This window comes from Somniosus microcephalus, chromosome 7, assembly GCF_052327205.1.
Source record: "Somniosus microcephalus isolate GS21.2 chromosome 7, FLI_Smic_1.0, whole genome shotgun sequence".
NCBI lineage: Eukaryota > Metazoa > Chordata > Chondrichthyes > Squaliformes > Somniosidae > Somniosus > Somniosus microcephalus.
The window spans coordinates 224,476,246-224,495,682 of record NC_140993.1 but is presented as its reverse complement, the minus strand read 5'-3'; the positions used below and the strand labels follow the sequence as shown (position 1 = coordinate 224,495,682).

At 52.8% G+C, this 19,437-nt stretch overlaps 1 protein-coding gene across 2 annotated transcripts in view; it reads right to left on the bottom strand.

Moving 5' to 3' along the window:
- Nucleotides 1–19,437, bottom strand: part of neto1l (neuropilin (NRP) and tolloid (TLL)-like 1, like) — a 437,965-nt gene that overhangs the window by 218,782 nt on the left and 199,746 nt on the right. The window lies entirely within an intron of this gene.

Below are 19,437 nucleotides of genomic sequence, written 5' to 3'. Positions count from 1 at the left end.
CGTGGAGTAGGTGTACTGCCTCCACGAGGGGATCCGTTTTGTGGCCCCTGACATGCTTCCGTAACAGGACTGTCCCTGGGGTGGAGAGCCACGAGGGTAGGGATACTCCTGAGGTTGATTTTCGGGGAAAAACAAACATCTTCTCGTGGGGAGTGGTGTTAGTAGCAGTACACAGTAGCGACATTATCGAGTGGAGTACGTCTGGGAGGGCCTCCTGCCAGCGGGAGGTGGGGAGGCCTTTAGACCTTAGTGCTAAGGTGACCGCCTTCCACACTGTCGCGTTCTCCCTCTCCACTTGCCCATTACCCCGGGGGTTATAACTAGTGGTCCGACTCGTGGCTATCCCCTTTGACAGCAGGTATTGGCGCAGTTCATCGCTCATGAACGACACCCCCCTGTCACTGTGGATGTAGTTAGGCATGCCGAACGTGCAAAACAGGTTGCCGAGGCACTTGATGACCGTGGCACTGGTCATATCTGGGCAGGGTTAGGCGAATGGGAAGCGGGAGTACTCGTCCACAATGTTGAGAAAGTACACATTGCGATCGGTGGAGGGGAGTGGTCCCTTGAAATCTAAGCTCAGGTGCTCGAATGGCCATGTAGCTTTGATCAGGTGGGCTCGGTCGGGCCTGAAAAAACGGGGCTTGCATTCCGCATAAGTGCGGCAGTCCCTGGTCATAGACCGGACCTCCTCGATGGAATAGGGCAGGTTATGGGATTTTATAAAGTGGAACAGCCGGGTGACCCCCGGGTGGCAGAGGCCATTGTGGAGGCCCTGTAGCCTGTCCCCCTGGATGCTGGCACACATCCCTCGTGATAGGGCGTCGGGGGATTCGTTGAGAGCCCCCGGCCTATATATTATGTCGTACTCAAACGTGGAGAGTTCGATCCGCCACCTGAGAATTTTGTCGTTCTTGATCTTCCCCCTCTGTTTGTTGTTAAACATGAAGGCTACCGACCGCTGGTCGGTAAGCAGGGTGAAGCGTTTGCTGGCTAGGTAGTGCCTCCAGTGCCGCACTGCCTCCACTATGGCCTGGGCCTCCTTCTCTACCAAGGAGTGCCTGATCTCGGGCCCTTGGAGGGTTCTTGAGAAAAAGGCTACGGGTCGCCCATCCTGGTTGAGGGTGGCTGCTAAAGCGAATTCGGACGCATCGCTTTCGACCTGGAAAGGGATGTTTTCGTCCACTGCCCGCAGCGCGGCCTTCTCAATGTCGTGTTTAATGCTGTTGAAGGCGGCGTGGGCCTCGGCCGTGAGCGGGAAGGACGTTGATTTCAGGAGGGGACGGGCCTTGTCGGAATAATTGGGGACCCATTGGGCGTAATAGGAGAAGAACCCTGATATACCTATCAATTCCTCCAATAAAAGGCGAAGAGTTACGAAGGTGACTAAAGGTTTTTATTGACTAAATAACAGAGCCCACTCTCGTGGGTGATCCGATCCAAGCAGGAGGAATACCAGCCAGTCGCTCACCTTTATACCTGGCCTGGTGGGTGGAGCCAAGGCGGAGTCGGCAGTGGTCATCCCAGGTATAGCAGTGTGGCAAGAGGCGACCTCGTACCGTGATACAATAGTGGTCAGTGATACAGTTATAACGAACAGTGGTGAACAGTGCTAACTACTAACAGTGATACGATAGTGAACGTGGTTTACCACATTCACCCCTTGTTTAGAATTAAGTCCGGCGGGGTGAAGTGTACTACCAATTCTGGTAGGTCAGTCTGTCCGGAGGCTTCGTAAGCCTCTCCGATCGCCGCAGCGGTGGTGTTGCCTTATCCGGTGCTGGTGCCTTATCCGGTGTTGATGCTGGTGTTTGCGTGGTCGGCGAGGGCTCGTGGGGTTCCGGCATGCCGTCTACCTGGACTGAGGTTGGGGGGGGTGGTGGCGGTGTTTCCGGATCGGCTGAGGGTGCGAGGTCTCGTAGGGAGACAGTGTCCTCCCGCCCGTCTGGGTACGCCACGTAGGCGTACTGGGGGTTGGCGTGCAGGAGGTTCACCCTCTCGACCAGGGGGTCCGTTTTATGGGTCCTCACGTGTTTCCGCAGCCAGACCGGCCCCGGGGCGGTCAGCCAGGTTGGTAGAGTGGTTCCCGTAGTCGACTTCCTGGGGAAAACGAACATTCGTTCATGGGGGGTGGTGTTAGTGGCCGTGCAAAGTAATGACCGGATGGAGTGCAGCGCTGTCGGGAGGACTTCTTGCCAGCGGGAGGTTGGGAGGCCCTTAGACTTTAAGGCTAAGAGGACGGCCTTCCATACCGTCGCGTTCTCTCTTTCCACCTGACCGTTACCTCTGGGGTTGTAGCTGGTGGTCCTGCTTGCTGCAATACCTCTCTCTAGGAGGAATTGCCGGAGTTCCTCGCTCATGAAGGAGGAGCCCCGGTCGCTGTGTATATAGTTCGGGAACCCGAACAAGGCGAAGAGGGCATTCAGGCACTTAATGACCGTGCTACTGGTCATGTCGGGGCAGGGGAAGGCAAAGGGGAAACGGGAGTACTCATCAACGATGTTGAGGAAGTACACATTACGGTCAGAGGACGGGAGGGGCCCCTTAAAGTCGATGCTCAGGCGCTCGAAGGGGCGGGTGGCCTTGATCAGGCTTGCTCGGTCCGGCCTATAGAAGTGCGGTTTGCACTCCGCACAGGTCTGGCAGTTCCTGGTCATGGTCCTGACCTCCTCGATGGAGTAGGTCAGGTTGCGGGCCTTAATGAAATGGTAGAGTCTGGTGACTCCGGGGTGGCAGAGCTGGTCGTGGAGGGTCTGAAGCCTATCGATATGCGCGCTGGCGCATGTCATTCGTGAAAGGGCATCAGGGGATTCGTTCAGCTTGCCTGGCCGGTACAAGATCTCATAATCGTAGGTGGAGAGCTCGATTCTCCATCTCAAAATCTTGTCATTCTTGATTTTGCCCTTCAGCTTGTTATTAAACATGAAAGCCACCGAACGCTGGTCGGTGAGGAGGGTAAATCGTTTGCCTGCCAGGTAGTGCCTCCAGCGCCGTACTGCCTCCACGATCACCTGGGCCTCTTTCTCGACCGATGAATGTCGGATCTCGGGGCCCTGTAGGGTCCTTGAGAAGAAGGCCACTGGCCTCCCCTCCTGGTTTAGGGTGGCGGCTAAGGCGAAGTCGGATGCGTCGCTCTCCACCTGAAAGGGGATGGACTCGTCCACTGCGTGCATCGTGGCCTTGGCTATGTCTCCCTTAATGAGGGAGAAGGCCGCGCACGCCTCCTCCGTGAGGGGGAAGGAAGTGGCTTTCAGGAGGGGTCTGGCTTTGTCCGCGTAATTGGGTACCCATTGGGCATAGTAGGCGAAAAGCCCCAGGGTTCTCCTAAGTGCTTTAGGGCAGTGGGGGAGGGGTAGCTCCATGAGGGGGCGCATTCTTTCTGGGTCGGGGCCGATGATTCCGTTCTCCACTACGCAGCCGAGGATGGCAAGGCGCGTGGTGTTAAACACGCATTTCTCCTTATTGTAGGTGAGGTTCAGCCGTTGGGCCGTACGGAGGAATTTCTCCAGATTCGCGTCATGTTCCTGCCGGTCACGGCCGCAGATAGTGACGTTATCTAGGTAGGGGAATGTAGCCTGCAGTTCGTTCTGGTCAACCATCTGGTCCATCTCCCTTTGGAAGACCGAGACCCCATTAGTGACACTGAAGGGGACCCTAAGGAAGTGGTATAGGCGCCCATTCGCCTCGAAGGCGGTATACTGGCGGTCCTCAGGGTGGATAGGGAGTTGGTGGTAGGCCGACTTCAGGTCGATGGTCGAGAATACTTTATACTGTGCAATCTGATTGACCATGTCAGATATGCGGGGGAGGGGGTATGCGTCCAGCTGGGTATATCTGTTTATGGTCTGGCTGTAGTCGATGACCAGGCGGTTTTTATCGCCGGTCTTTACGACTACGACCTGGGCACGCCAGGGGCTGCTGCTCCCCTCGATAATGCCCTCTTTCAGGAGGCGCCGCACCTCAGAGCTAATGAAGGCTCTGTCCCCGGCGCTATACCGCCTGCTCTTGGTAGCGACGGGTTTGCAGTCAGGGGTAAGGTTAGCAAACAGAGAGGGTGGCGGGACCTTGAGGGTGGAGAGGCTGCAGGTGTTACGCGGTGGGCGGTTTAACGTTTGCTGGTTGTTGACTGTGAGTGGGGGGAGGGGTCCACCGTATGCTAGGGTTACGCTTTGGAGGTGGGATTGGAAGTCCAGCCCTAGTAGGACGGCAGCGCAGAGATGGGGGAGGATGAGGAGTTTAAAGTTTTTATACTCCGTGCCCTTAACCGACAGGGTCACGACACAGTAGCCGCTGATGTCCGTGGCGTGGGACCTCGATGCCATCGAGATTCGGCTGCGCGTTGGTAGGACAGAGAGGGAGTAGTGGCTCACCGTGTCTGGGTGGATGAAGCTCTCCGTGCTTCCGCTGTCGAACAGGCAGGTCGTGGCGTGGCCGTTCACTTTGATGTCCATCATTGACTTGGACAGATGGTGCGGGCGGGCTTGGTCCAGGGTGACGGAAGCTAGTGTGTAGCTGAGCGAGTCGTTGTCATCTGCGGGCGAGGCGGTCGGGCGTGGTGAGTAAAATGGCGTCTCCCACGAGGTAGGGCCCCATGAGGCACTATTGGGGTCGGTTGCCTTAATCAAAGATGGCCGCCCCCATGACTCATGTGTGGGGATGCTGGCCTCAGTTGCCCTAAACAAAGATGGCCGCCCCCATGACTCATGTGTGGGGATGCTGGCCTCAGTTGCCCTAAACGAAGATGGCCGCCCCCATAGTTCGCATGCGGCACTGCTGGCCTCTGAGGATCCGCTCCTGCAGGCCTTGGAGAAGTGGCCTTTCTTCAGGCAGGTTTTACATATGGAGTTCTTGGCTGGGCAGCGCGACCTCGGGTGCTTCTCCTGGCCACAAAAAAAACAGCCGGCGGCCCGATCGCGGATGCCCGATGTCGGGGCCGGTGCCGGGGGTGGCGGGGCCGGTCGGGTCCGGGACGCCGACGCAGAGGTAGGTCCCGGGGGCGGCGCTGGGAAGGGTGCTGTGGTAGGGGTCGGGCCCGAGTCCCAGGGTCGCGAGCAGTACCTGGTGAATGCTTCCTGATCTTGGTGGGCCACTTCCAGGGAGATAGCGAGGGCTTCAGCTTTTTCCATGCTGAGGTCTTTAGCTTCCAGCAGTCTTTGCCGTGAGTACTCGGACCGTAGGCCTTTCAGGAATGCGTCGCGGATATTATCTTCAGTATTTTCGGCTGCCGACACCGATTTAAAGTCACAGTTCCTGGCGAGTGCATATAGCGCCTGTGAGAATTCGGCTACTGATTCTCCTGGCTGTTGCGGCCGTGATCTTAGGAGGTGCCTAGCGTACATGTAGTTTACCGGGGTCCGGTACTTCTGTTTCAGCAGGTTGATGGCGGTCTCGTAGGTAGTCATGTCCTCGATGAGAGTGTATACTCTCGGGCTCAGTTGTGCCTGCAGGACACTTAGTTTGGATGCCTGAGGGACGCTGGATTCTCTCAGGTATGATTCGAAGCAGACCAGCCAGTGTTTAAAGTCTGCGGCTGAGTTTGCTGCTCGTGGGTTCAGGTCCAGGTACGGCGGTCTGAGGGCTCGCAGCCAAGCTGGCTGGTGTGGCTGTGCTCCTGGGAGCTGCGCTGGTGGCTCCTCCGCCGGTTGTGACTCGTTGTCGGACATCATTAAATTTAGTCAATAAAATTGATATACCTATCAATTCCTCCAATAAAAGGCGAAGAGTTACGAAGGTGACTAAAGGCTTTTATTGACTAAATAACAAAGCCCACTCTCGTGGGTGATCCGATCCAAGCAGGAGGAATACCAGCCAGTCGCTCACCTTTATACCTGGCCTGGTGGGTGGAGCCAAGGCGGAGTCGGCAGTGGTCATCCCAGGTATAGCAGTGTGGCAAGAGGCGACCTCGTACCGTGATACAATAGTGGTCAGTGATACAGTTATAACGAACAGTGGTGAACAGTGCTAACTACTAACAGTGATACGATAGTGAACGTGGTTTACCACATTCACCCCTTGTTTAGAATTAAGTCCGGCGGGGTGAAGTGTACTACCAATTCTGGTAGGTCAGTCTGTCCGGAGGCTTCGTAAGCCTCTCCGATCGCCGCAGCGGTGGTGTTGCCTTATCCGGTGCTGGTGCCTTATCCGGTGTTGATGCTGGTGTTTGCGTGGTCGGCGAGGGCTCGTGGGGTTCCGGCATGCCGTCTACCTGGACTGAGGTTGGGGGGGGTGGTGGCGGTGTTTCCGGATCGGCTGAGGGTGCGAGGTCTCGTAGGGAGACAGTGTCCTCCCGCCCGTCTGGGTACGCCACGTAGGCGTACTGGGGGTTGGCGTGCAGGAGGTTCACCCTCTCGACCAGGGGGTCCGTTTTATGGGTCCTCACGTGTTTCCGCAGCCAGACCGGCCCCGGGGCGGTCAGCCAGGTTGGTAGAGTGGTTCCCGTAGTCGACTTCCTGGGGAAAACGAACATTCGTTCATGGGGGGTGGTGTTAGTGGCCGTGCAAAGTAATGACCGGATGGAGTGCAGCGCTGTCGGGAGGACTTCTTGCCAGCGGGAGGTTGGGAGGCCCTTAGACTTTAAGGCTAAGAGGACGGCCTTCCATACCGTCGCGTTCTCTCTTTCCACCTGACCGTTACCTCTGGGGTTGTAGCTGGTGGTCCTGCTTGCTGCAATACCTCTCTCTAGGAGGAATTGCCGGAGTTCCTCGCTCATGAAGGAGGAGCCCCGGTCGCTGTGTATATAGTTCGGGAACCCGAACAAGGCGAAGAGGGCATTCAGGCACTTAATGACCGTGCTACTGGTCATGTCGGGGCAGGGGAAGGCAAAGGGGAAACGGGAGTACTCATCAACGATGTTGAGGAAGTACACATTACGGTCAGAGGACGGGAGGGGCCCCTTAAAGTCGATGCTCAGGCGCTCGAAGGGGCGGGTGGCCTTGATCAGGCTTGCTCGGTCCGGCCTATAGAAGTGCGGTTTGCACTCCGCACAGGTCTGGCAGTTCCTGGTCATGGTCCTGACCTCCTCGATGGAGTAGGTCAGGTTGCGGGCCTTAATGAAATGGTAGAGTCTGGTGACTCCGGGGTGGCAGAGCTGGTCGTGGAGGGTCTGAAGCCTATCGATATGCGCGCTGGCGCATGTCATTCGTGAAAGGGCATCAGGGGATTCGTTCAGCTTGCCTGGCCGGTACAAGATCTCATAATCGTAGGTGGAGAGCTCGATTCTCCATCTCAAAATCTTGTCATTCTTGATACGATAGTGAACGTGGTTTACCACAAACCCCAGGCACCTTTTCAGGGCCTTGGGACTGTTTGGTAGGGGTAGCTCCCGTAGGGGGCGCAATCGGTCGCGGTCCGGACCGATTTCCCCGTTTACCACCACGCAGCCAAGGATACAGAGGCGCGTGGTGCTAAAGACACACTTATCCTCGTTGTAGGTGAGATTGAGTCTGAGGGCGGTTTTCAGAAATCTCGCGAGATTCAAGTCGTGGTCTTGCTGGTCATGGCCGCAGATGGTGACGTTGTCTAGGTATGGGTAGGTGGCTGCTAACTGGTTCTCATCGACCATGCGGTCCATCTCCCGCTGGAAGACCGAGACCCCGTTCGTTACCCCAAAGGGGACTCTGAGGAAGTGGTAAAGGCGTCCCTTCGCCTCGAAGGCGGTGTATGGACGGTCCTCCGGCCTAATGGGGAGCTGGTGGTATGTCGATTTTAGGTCGATGGTGGAAAACACCCGGTATTGTGCGATTTGGTTAACCATATCCGCTATGCGGGGCAGAGGGTAGGCATCTAACTGGGAGTATAGATTAACCGTCGGGCTATAATCTATCACCATCCGCTTCTTTTCGCTACCCTTAACTACTACTACATGGGCGCGCCACGGGCTGGTACTGCATTCGATGATACCCTCCCGCTTGAGTCTTTCTACTTCCGACGCAATGAACCGTCTGTCCTCCCAGCTGTACCGCCGACTCTTGGTCGCTATGGGCCGACAGTTGGGTGTGAGGTTGGCGAACAGAGAGGGCAGCTTGACCTTCAGGGTAGCCAGACCGCACACTGAGGGGCGGCTGGGACCCACCGTAGGTAAGCGTGATACTTTGGTGGTGGCACTGGAAGTCCAGACCCAAGATCACGCTCACACAGAGATCTGGCATTATCAATAGTTTAAAATCTCTGTAATCAGTGCCTTTTACCGACAACATAACCGCGCAGAAACCTGTAATTTTTGAGGTATGAGCCTTATCGGCCATGGCGATTTTGCCCTGTGTGGGGACTATCGTTAGTGAAAGTCGTTTTACCAGGCTAGGATGAATAAAGCTTTCGGTGCTCCCGCAGTCAATCAAGCATTTAACCTTGTTCCCGTTTACCTCAATGTCCATCATCGATTTAGACAACGGATGCGGCCTGGATTGATCCACTGTGATCGAGGCCACCAGTGGGTCCTGGAGGTCCGTGTAGTCGGGGCAAGATGGTGGACTCCATGAGGGTGGACAAGATGGCTTCCAAGATGGCCGCTCCCACGGCGTGCACGCGGCGGTGGTGGAGTTGGAGGCGGGGTTCCCTCTGCAGACTTTGCTGAAGTGTCCTTTCTTCCCGCATTTAAAACAGGTGGTGCCCTTCGCTGGGCACAGATGCCTGGAGTGTTTGTCCTGGCCGCAGAAGTAGCATTTCGGGCCCCGATGCATCGCGGCAGTAGTGGGGCTCCTGGGTGGAGGCTGGGGCTCCGATGGTGCTGGGCTGGCCTGAGACCTGGGAGGTGAAGATGGCTTCCAAGATGGCGGCCCCCACGGCGCGCACGAGGCGGAGTGGGCCGCGTGGCCTGGGGAACAGGATTCAGAGTTCTTCTGGGCCATATCCAGCGATCGCGCTATATCTATAGCCTGTTTTAAGTCCAGTCCCTCCTTTTCAAACAGTTTCTGCCGAATGTAATTTGAGCTGAGGCCCGCAATAAGGGAGTCTCGAATCAGCTCCTCCGTGTACATGATGGCAGACACGGCCTTACAGTTACAGTCTCTGCCCAGTACTTTTAGGCTTAGTATAAGTCCTCTAGTGACTCACCATGCCGCTGCGTGCGAGTAGTCAGAAGATGCCTGGCGTACACCTCGTTTATTGGCCGCACGTAGTGGGCCTTCAGAATGGTGCAGGCATCCCCGTAGCTGGTGGCATATTGGATGAGAGGGGAGACCCGATGGCTCACCCAGTTTCGCAGGATTCCCAGTCTCATGTCTCCGGTAGCGGTTGCGGCTGCTATGGTGGTGGATGAGTTTGCAATGAAAAATTCGAAGCATTGGAACCAGTGTCCGAACTGTGTGGCTGTGTCTGAGGCATGGGGGTCCAGATCCAAGCGCTCTGGTTTCAGGAGTCGATCCATCCTGGTGTTTTAGTGATTAAAATTGATGTGCCTTCAATAACTCAAAGACAAGGGCCTAGAAATTGGGTTTTGGCGCAGCGACGGCTTTAGCGCCGGAAGTTAGTGCCAGAGCTAAGTCGCGCTGGGCGGGCCAAAAATTCACTACTTCTGCGCCCAAACGGCTGCCGGCGCTGCTGAAAGCTGTTAGCGCCTGAAAACTGGCGCTATGCGCTGAATTTCGGCGCTATTCCGGCGCTGCGGCGCCCGCTGCGGTGCGGCAGGTTCGGGAAGTGCAGGCCTCCTCCTTCCCTTAAGGAGGAGCTGCCTGCACCCGGCCGCGGCCCGCGATAATCTTTTTAAAAATGAGCCCGGCACCTCGGACAAGTGCCGGGCTTGCTTCTGTTCCGGGGGGGGGGGGGGGGGAAGTCCGGGGAGGGAGCTGCGGCCAGGCGGGCGGCGGGAAAGCGGCCGGCCACCGCGGGGCCTTTAATGCGCCGGCGCAACGTTCTGTAAGGCACCTCTGCCAGAACGTTGCTTGCGGCTGCCACGGGCGAGGCGGCCGCAACTCAATTTCCGAGTTCGGGCGGGTTACCATGGCAACCGGGACGCTGCGCACACCGATGACGTCATCGGTGCCGCCGCAGCGCTACCGGCCTAACGCCGATTTAGGGCCCCTGTCAATTTCAAAACTGGCCATAACTTCGCCGCTAGGCCCTCTAGCGCCTCAAAAGCGGCGCTAAGGCCAGTGAATTTCTAGGCCAAGGAGTTTAAGGATTCAACTAAAGGCTTTTAATCACTAAGAACATTGCAGCATTACAGGTCTTCCCACATCGGGTTCGTCTGGTAGGAATGACTCATACAGCTTTTGAGACCCTTATATGGCAAAAGACAGGGGCGTAGCCAATACACACAATAGGAACAAAAGGGGCGGTTCACACAATACAAGCAGGTAAAACACATGGGCTGATGAAGGCATATATTTCATCACAGTCCCATTGTTCATTAAGGTCCCAGATGCCCTGTTGACCTCGACACACCGTTATCAGCTGGCACTTCCAGCAAGTTACAGGTCAAATAAATTCTAACTAACTAGCCAGCCGTGAGATGCCCCATTCCAGCAACATCCAGCTCAATGTCTCAGCTAACATCTCTTACAAACTTATTTTCCATTCCTTTTTAGTGGCCATGTGCACCCCTCCGCCATGATGGCAGTCCAGCATCCCCTCTTGCAACAGCACAACCTCTTTCTCACAATAAACATTGGGCCAAAAATTGCAGTGGGTGGCGTATCTCCAGCGTATGGCGCCGGCCTGCGAAAAGAATACACACCTACATGACGGCAGGCCTCCATCTTAAGCTTGCAGTCTGACGCTGTGAGTTGGGGGGCAGCGTAATGAGTCACGGATCCCAGGGATGCAGCCTGTGTGGAAGCGTACCTGGGATCACGAGGGCCTGGTCCTCCAATCAGAAAAATGATTGTCTTTCGTTCATTTAAATTACTACATTACTTCATTACCACAGCCTTCAAAATACACTCCAGATTTAGCTTTTATCATGGGAATCCAATTCATTACTCATAATTCCCACCTCTAAACAAATACTGTGCACTCTGCAGAAATGTAAACGTTATTTAAAAAAGACCTGCAGCTTTAACATACACTAGGATTGCTTCTCATTAAAGCTTTTAATGTTCCTGGAAATTATTTAATTTAAAAAAAAGCATTTTTTTTCATTTCGGGTATCCTTTTACGCCATAAAATTTGCGGACGTAATTGCTGGCCAGTTGGTGGGCAAATAGCCCAACTCTGCACCAGCAATTTGGTTTTCGGTGATGGATCGGATGGCCTATCTACACGTACGCTGACAGACTGCAAGTCCGGGATCCCGAACTTGCAGTGGATTTCAAAGGCGGCAGGACGCGTACTCTGAGGGTATGCCGTCATACCCACCGCAAAGTCCGGGCCAGTGTCCTGAGAGATCTCCTAGTGTAATAAAGTTCCAATGGCACCACCCCAGGCACTGTGCCAGTACTGCCTCTGCCCCTTCCTCTGGGAAGCTGCACAGGTAAAATGCACTGGGACAAATGCAGATAGGGTAGACTATCACCCAAAGATATCAACAGAGCAAAATAAATTGCTCCATGATATGCACATTTTTCCAAGAAATAATTTAAAGAAATGCAGTTGCATTTATATAGCACTTTTCATGACCTCAGGACATCCCAAAGTGCTTTACAACCAATGAAGTACTTTAGAAGTGTAGTCGCTGTTGTAACAAATGGGAAATCTGGCAGCCATTTTGCACAGCAAGATTCAGCAAATAACAATGAGATAAATGACCAGATAATCTGTTTTTAGTGATGTTCATTGAGGGATATTGGCTAGAATTTTGGGGAGCACTCGCCTGCTCTTATTTGAATAGTGCCATGGAATCTTTTAGATCCGCCTGAGAGGGCAGACGGGGCCTCAGTTAATGTCTCATCTGAAATACAGCACCACCAACAGAGTAGCACTCCTACAGTACTGCAATGAAGTGTCAGCCAGAACAGCAACTTATATAGCGCCTACAATATAGTAAAACATCCCAAGGCGTTTCACAGGAGCATTATCAAACAAACTTTGACACCAAGCCACATAAGAAGATATTAGGACAGTTGACCAACAACTTGGTCAATGAGGTAGGTTTTAAGAAGCGGAGTGATTATCTGCACGAACATTTTTGCGGCCTTCTATGCATGCGCGCGGTATCCGGAGCCGCGAATGCGCAGTACCCAACTGTTGCGGCCTGCATTAGGCCACGATTTTGTCAGTTCCGTGGGAGAACTGGATCTGTTGCAGGCTGGTGGGGGGGGGGGGAAGAGAGAGGATCGAAAGTGGGGTGAGAGAGAGGGAATCGGAGGGGGACAGAGAGAGAAGATTGGAGGGGTGAGAGAGTGAGGATCAGAGGGGGGCGAGAGGGAGAGGTGGAGAGAGAGAGAGAAGATTGGAGGTGTGAGAGAGTGAGGATCAGAGGGGGGCGAGAGGGAGAGGTGGAGAGAGAGAGAGAAGATTGGAGGTGTGAGAGAGTGAGGATCAGAGGGGAGAGAGAGGGAGAGAGAGAGAGGGAAGAGGGGAGAGTGAGAGAGGATTGGAGGGGGAGAGAGGGAGGGAGAGAGAGAGAGGAGATGGAGAGAGAGGATCAGGGCGGGAGAGAGGGAATCAGGGAGAGAGAGAGAGAGAGAGAGGAGGGGGAGAGAGAGGAGGGAGAGTACGGAGGGGCAAGAGAGAGGAAATCGGAGGGGGAGAGAGAATCGGAGGGGAGAGGAGGTCAGGAGCTCGGGGGGCAGAGATAAAGAGCACGGAGAGCACAGTGGGGATGGGGGAAGAATGTAATCCAGGTCTAAAGTGGCCCATCTGTGACCCACACACAATGGTCTAAAGTGTTGTGTATGTACCTTTAAGGGAATAACTGGTCTCAGACTGCAGTACCGGCAGTGACCACCCCTGTATAAAAGGCCCTAGCAGGCTCTGTAGTTTCAGTTTCCAGGTTGTCTCCATTCAGTAAAGACTTGTTATAATCAACTCCTGCAGTCCGTGTCTCAATTATACACGGACATAATACTGGCGACGAGTAAGAAACGAACTTACCTGCAACTCGGCAGCACCTCAGACGACGTTATTGAAGGTCGAGGCCAGAAGAAAGAAAAAAATAATAATCCAAAGAAACTCGAGAAACGGGCATTGACCGTGGGCAACCGCCCTCCAAATCATCGAATTGAAAAGTGCAGGAGAGACTGTCGAGAGCCAGGCTTGGTCTCCAGTCTGTGGTTTCCCAGCTAATCGGGCTGGTGGCAGGTAGTGCACTGATCCTTCCTGGGCTGCGGCGGGCTAGAGCTCGATCGGGTGGCTCTGCAACGGGGCCGGCAGCAAGTCGGGAAGCAAAGAGAGAGAGAGAGGGTGGAGCACACAGGGCGCGGCCGGTGCTTCGCAGCCGGGCAGCGTTCGGACCTAAGAAGAGGGAGGGAAGTGTCCCAGAGGGTCCGCTCCACGACGGGAACGGTTCTTCAATTGACGGAGCAAATATTGAAACGCGCTAGAAAAATAAAAATACCGCGGAGAGCGGCGTTGGCAGCAGCGATCGGGGAGGCGCGAAGACCATAGGGCGTCGCCATTACAGGATAGTAAAATAAATATAATCGCCAGCAACAGCGTTGGCAGCAGCAGCAGCGGCGGGAAAGCGTGGGAGGCGCCATCTTAACTCAGCGGGGAAGAAGGAAAAGCCTGGGAGGCGCCATTTTGATCCATCGGGGACGAAGGCAAAGTGCGGGAGGCGCCATCTTAGATTTTCAAGATGCCAAAGACTGGCGATATCACTGCCTTCGATAATGCAATATGTTAAGTCCGTGAATGATTGAGACACGGACTAGCAGGAGAGAAACAAAGAGATGTTTACTGGTGAAAGGCATAAATGAATCTAACTAACAGAGGCTCTCTAGCGCCTTTTATTCAGGGGTGGTCACTGCCGGTACTGCAGTCTGAGACCAGTTATTCTCTTAAAGGTACATACACAACACAATAGAAGACTGGACCACGTATGTGGAAAGAGTCGAGGTGTATTGCGAGGCAAACAAAATAGCCAATGAGAAAAAGGCATCGGTATTGCTAAATTTAATGGGCGCAAGAACGTACGGCCTATTGCGGGACCTGATTACTCCAGCCAAACCGAAGGCGAAGAGTTTTAACAAAATTGTTGCTATCCTACAGGAACACCCAAATCCTACACCGCTGCTGATAGCAGAAAGATTTAAATTCCACAGGAAAAATCAGCATAAAAATGAGAGCAATGCTGATTACCTTACGGAACTACGCAAGCTATCAAAGCACTGCCAGTTTGGAGCAGGACTGGCAGATACCTTATGGGACAAATTTGTCTGTGGACTCCTGAGTGAAGGAACCCAGAAGAGGTTACTCTCAGAGAAAGAGCTGACACTAGATAAGGCTTTCAGCGTGGCAGTATCGTACAAAGCAGCAGCAAGGGCAGCTGCGGAAATACAACAAAAGCCACAGGAATACGGCACCCACGAAATGACACGGGGATTTGCAAAATGTTATCGCTGCGGCAGAACAAACCATGACCAGAAGGACTGCTGGTCCAAGGACAAAATATGCAGGCAATGTGGAAAGATGGGACACATTGCACGAGTTTGCAGGTCTGGGAAGAAGGCCAATGACAACAAAAAGGCTACTAAGGAACCGTACAGGAAAGTACAAAAGATGGCGGACAGTAGTTCCGAAGACCAGATGAGCGATAGTGAATCCGGGAACAAGAGACTAAGCTGTCTCAAACTTCACAACGTAATCGCAAAATAATAATAATAATAATTCAACTTTATTGTCATTGTACAATGCACAAGTACATGAACAACGAAATGTGATCTTGCAAGCTCCCATGAGTCCAGTACAAATAACATTTAACATAAATAGCACCGTCCTGGGAGAAGCAAAGCCGCTGCGTCTGTGCACGCCGCCATTCCATTTCCACCATTCCTCCTGTCCGACAATCTTCAGCCCAACGCCCGGGCCTGCTCACCAGCCGCCCCTCCCGGGGCTCCTTCCATGACCTTCTCACCAACCGCCCCTCCTCGGGGCTCCTTCCATGTCCTTCTGCACCTGGTCCTCTCTGATGGTCACCCCTACCAGGTACTAACCAGGCCTGGTTATGCTTAGTTTCCAAGCCTTGCCAGTGACCCTGTCCCTAGTCCCAGGAACAGGGACAAGAACAGGAACAGAAAAGAGGATCACCGAACCATTTGGGTCACCCTCACGATAGCAGGGTCCCAAGTCAAAATGGAATTGGATACAGGATCAGCTCTAACCATCATGAATCGACGAGACTACGAGCGGCTATTCTCACACATACCCTTGAGAGAGACATCCATTGTCTTGAAGACGTATACGGGGCAAAAAGTATACCCCAGAGGAAAAATAAGGGTGCCTGTCGAATACAACGGCAAGAAAATACGAAAATTGTATCTCTACATTCTGCAAGATGGTGGACCACCGTTATTGAGACGTGAATGGATCAGAAAGATAAGTTTAGACAGGCACTCCATTCAGGCACTGACGGTGGCTGGTAAAAAGGATGACGACGTCACTCCTGGACGATTGTCAACAATCTTAGCTGACGCCAAAGAAGTATTTCAACAAGAACTGGGCACTCTTAAAGGCGTAACCACCTTGATAAAAATAGAGGAGAATGCAATTCCCAAGTTTTTCAAAGCAAGACCAGTACCATATGCAATTCGCCCAGCCGTCGAGGCAGAGCTGGAGAATCTGGAGAAGGCAGGCGTGTTATCTAAGGTAGACTGGAGCGAGTGGGCGACACCCATCGTTCCTGTCATGAAGAAAACATTAAACAATAAGTCTGAGGAGCCAAGGAAGGTTCGCATCTGTGGGGACTTCAAGGTGATGGTGAACCCAGTCCTTCACACAGTACAATATCCTCTTCCAAGGATAGAAGACATCTTCGCCTCACTGTCTGGCGGGAAGCGTTTTACTAAAATTGACCTAGCACAAGCATATTTGCAGATGGAGGTTGAAGAGTCCTCTAGGAAGTATCTCACGATAAACACTCACAAAGGTCTTTACCAGTATAATCGACTGGTATTCGGAGTAGCATCAGCTCCGGCGATATGGCAAACAGCGATGGAACAAGTCCTGCAAGGGATTCCGGGGACTCAGTGTTACTTGGACGACATCCTAGTGACAAGTGAAGATGACAGTGAACACCTTGCCAACCTAGAGCAGGTGCTCACTAGACTACGTGAACATGGGCTACGAGCCAATCGCCCTAAGTGCGAGTTTGTAAAGAAACAGATATCATATTGTGGCCACGTGATTGATGAAGAGGGGTTGCATAAGTCCCCTGACAAAATTGAAGCGGTAGTTAAGGCTCCAGCGCCTGAAAATGTGTCGCAACTGAGGTCATTCCTCGGATTGGTGAATTACTACCATAAGTTTTTGCCGAATTTGTCCACAATTCTGCATCCACTGAACGCCCTACTGCGAACGGGAGTAGCATGGAAATGGAGCGATGAATGTAAGCGGGCCTTTCAGAAGAGTAAGGACCTAATCACTTCAAGAGAAGTATTGGCTCACTACAACCCATCACTACCGATAAGACTGGCATGTGATGCGTCTCCCTATGGTGTTGGGGCGGTACTGTCACATAAATTCCTTGATGGTTCAGAGAGGCCGATAGCTTTTGCGTCACGCTCGTTAACTTCAGCCGAGCGTAACTACGCCCCGATTGACGGAGCCTGGTGTGGGGGGTGAAGAAGTTCAATCACTACCTGCACGGTCAGAAATTTACTCTACTAACTGATCATCAACCTCTTGTCTCCATTTTCAACACTCAGAAGGGCGTACCGATAATGATGGCACAACGGCTAGAGAGGTGGTCCCTTTTCCTAGGGGCACACCAATATGACATCGAGTACAAAGGAACTAAACAGCATGGGAATGCTGATGGATTGTCGCGCCTACTGTTGCCGACGGTGGAAGAAGAACTGGCAGTGGATCCAGTGGAGTTGTTCCACTCGACTATAGTCGAATGTCTCCCTGTGACGAATGCAAACATAGAAAAGGAAACACGAAATGACCCGACACTCTCCTGGGTCTATGATTTAACGGTGAAGGGATGGCCAGCACATGGCGAGCCACTGCTGCCAGCATTCTCGCCGAGAAGAGAACAGCTGTCAGTGTGCAGAGGAACCTTGATGTGTGGATCCAGAGTAGTAATTCCACCCAAATTGAAGGATAGAGTGCTCAATGAGCTTCATGAGGGTCATCTAGGAGGGGTAAAAATGAAGAACTTAGCCAGAGCATTTGTGTGGTGGCCGGGAATCGATAGAGAAATCGAAGAGATGACCAAGAGCTGTGCAGGATGCCAGAAGGTCCAAAACGCCCCACCACAAGCCCCTCTACATCCATGGGAGTGACCCTCATCTCCATGGCAAAGGGTGCACATTGATTTTGCTGGTCCCTTTATGGACTCGATGTTTTTAATTGCGGTGGATGCACATTCAAAGTGGCCAGAGGTAATAAAAATGTCCTCAACCACCACAGAAAAAACTATCACAGTCTTACGAACCATATTCACCAGGAATGGGCTGCCTGAACAGATTTGCTCTGACAATGGACCACAGTTTGTGTCTGAAGAGTTCCGGAGGTTCTTAAAGAACAATGGTGTTAAGCATTACACATCCGCCCCATATCAACCAGCCACCAATGGATTGGCCGAGAGATTTGTTCAAACATTCAAGAAGGCTATCAAGGCAATGTGTAATGAAGATATACCCCTACAACACAAGATGGATAACTTCTTGTTTGCCTACCGGAATGCGACACATGCGGTTACCAACCAAACTCCAGCCATGATGTTCTTCAATCGAAGACTACGATGCTGCTTGGATTTGGTTAAGCCAAACATCAGAAGAGATGTGGAGAACAGGCAGTTTCAGAATATGAATGAAAGGCCGACCAGGAGTTTTAAGATTGGTCAACACGTTTTGGCCCGGGACTACCGCACAGAGAAATGGGAGCCAGGAACGATCTGTACACGGCAAGGACCTCTAATGTATACCGTGGACATTGGAGAGAGCATTGTAAGACGCCATGCTGACCAGATTCTAGAGTCACTGGAAAACGTCAACTCCACACCACGATCTGATACACCTGGCGATGAAACCGAAGTACCAATTGCATCTACCGCAGAATCGGTGATATTGGAAGCAGACGAACCAAACAGCGACATTGATCCTGACTCCACCTTGCCAGAAGAACCTGATATCCCAAAGAGGTGTTATCCAGACAGAATCAGGAAGCCTCCTCAAAGACTGAACTTATAACTGCTTAACTTCAACCAATGTATCTAGCAACCGTAATTGTAATTAATTATTATTTAGTTGTTAAATGAATGTTATGTACTGTTTATCTAAAAGGGGAGGAATTGTTGTGTATGTACCTTTAAGGGAATAACTGGTCTCACACTGCAGTACCGGCAGTGACCACCCCTGTATAAAAGGCCCTAGCAGGCTTCTGTAGTTTCAGTTTCCAGGTTGTCTCCATTCAGTAAAGACTTGTTATAATCAACTCCTGCAGTCCGTGTCTCAATTATACACGGGCATAATATAAAGCACCACCTTCTCCCTCTCCTCCCCCTAGACCTGGTTGATTTCTCAGAAAGCTCGGTACGTGTGTGGCAAGTGACATCATTGGATGGAACGAAATCCAGAAGTCATGACACTGGCACTAATCAGTTAATGACCAATAAACCTGTTAACAATCTGTGACCCACACACAATGGCCAATCTATGGAAGGGGGGGTGGGGTCAGGAACTTGCTGGCAAGGGGGGAGGGAGGTGGGTGGTGAAGGTCATGAACCTGGGGGGGTGTTTGGGGAGGAACTTGGGCAGGGGGAGAAGGTCAGGAAACCGGGCGGGGGGTGGGGGGGGAAGAAGGAAGGTGCGGGGAAGAAGGAAGAAGGTCAGGAACTTGGGCAGGGGGAGAAGGTCAGGAATTTGGGTGGCGGGGGGAGAGTCAGGAACTTGATGGGGAGATCAGGAACTTGGGGAGGGAGAGGTCAGGAACTTGTTGGTGTGGGAAAAGATCAGACACTCGGGGGTGTGTGGAAGTTTAGGAACTTGTTTGGGGGGTTTGGGAGAAGGTCTTAACCTGTGAGGGTGAGCCCTGTCTGTTCTATGTGAGCTCTGTTCTGTCTGGAGCAAGGCTGTCAGAATGGCTCAAATTACACTTTGCAAATGTCCTTTAGGGAAGGAAATCTGCCGTCCTTACCCGGTCTGGCCTATATGTGACTCCAGACCCACAGCAACATGGTTGACTCTTAACTGCCCTCTGAAATGGCCTAGCAAGCCACTCAGTTGTAAAAAACTGCTACAGAAAACAATAAGAATGAAACTGAACGGACCACCCGACATCAATCTCGGCACCGGCTTCGGACACAACGGCACATCCAGCCCAGTCAAACCTTCAAAGTCATCCTCACCAACATCTGGGGCATTATACCAAAATTGGGAGAGCTGTCCCACAGACTAG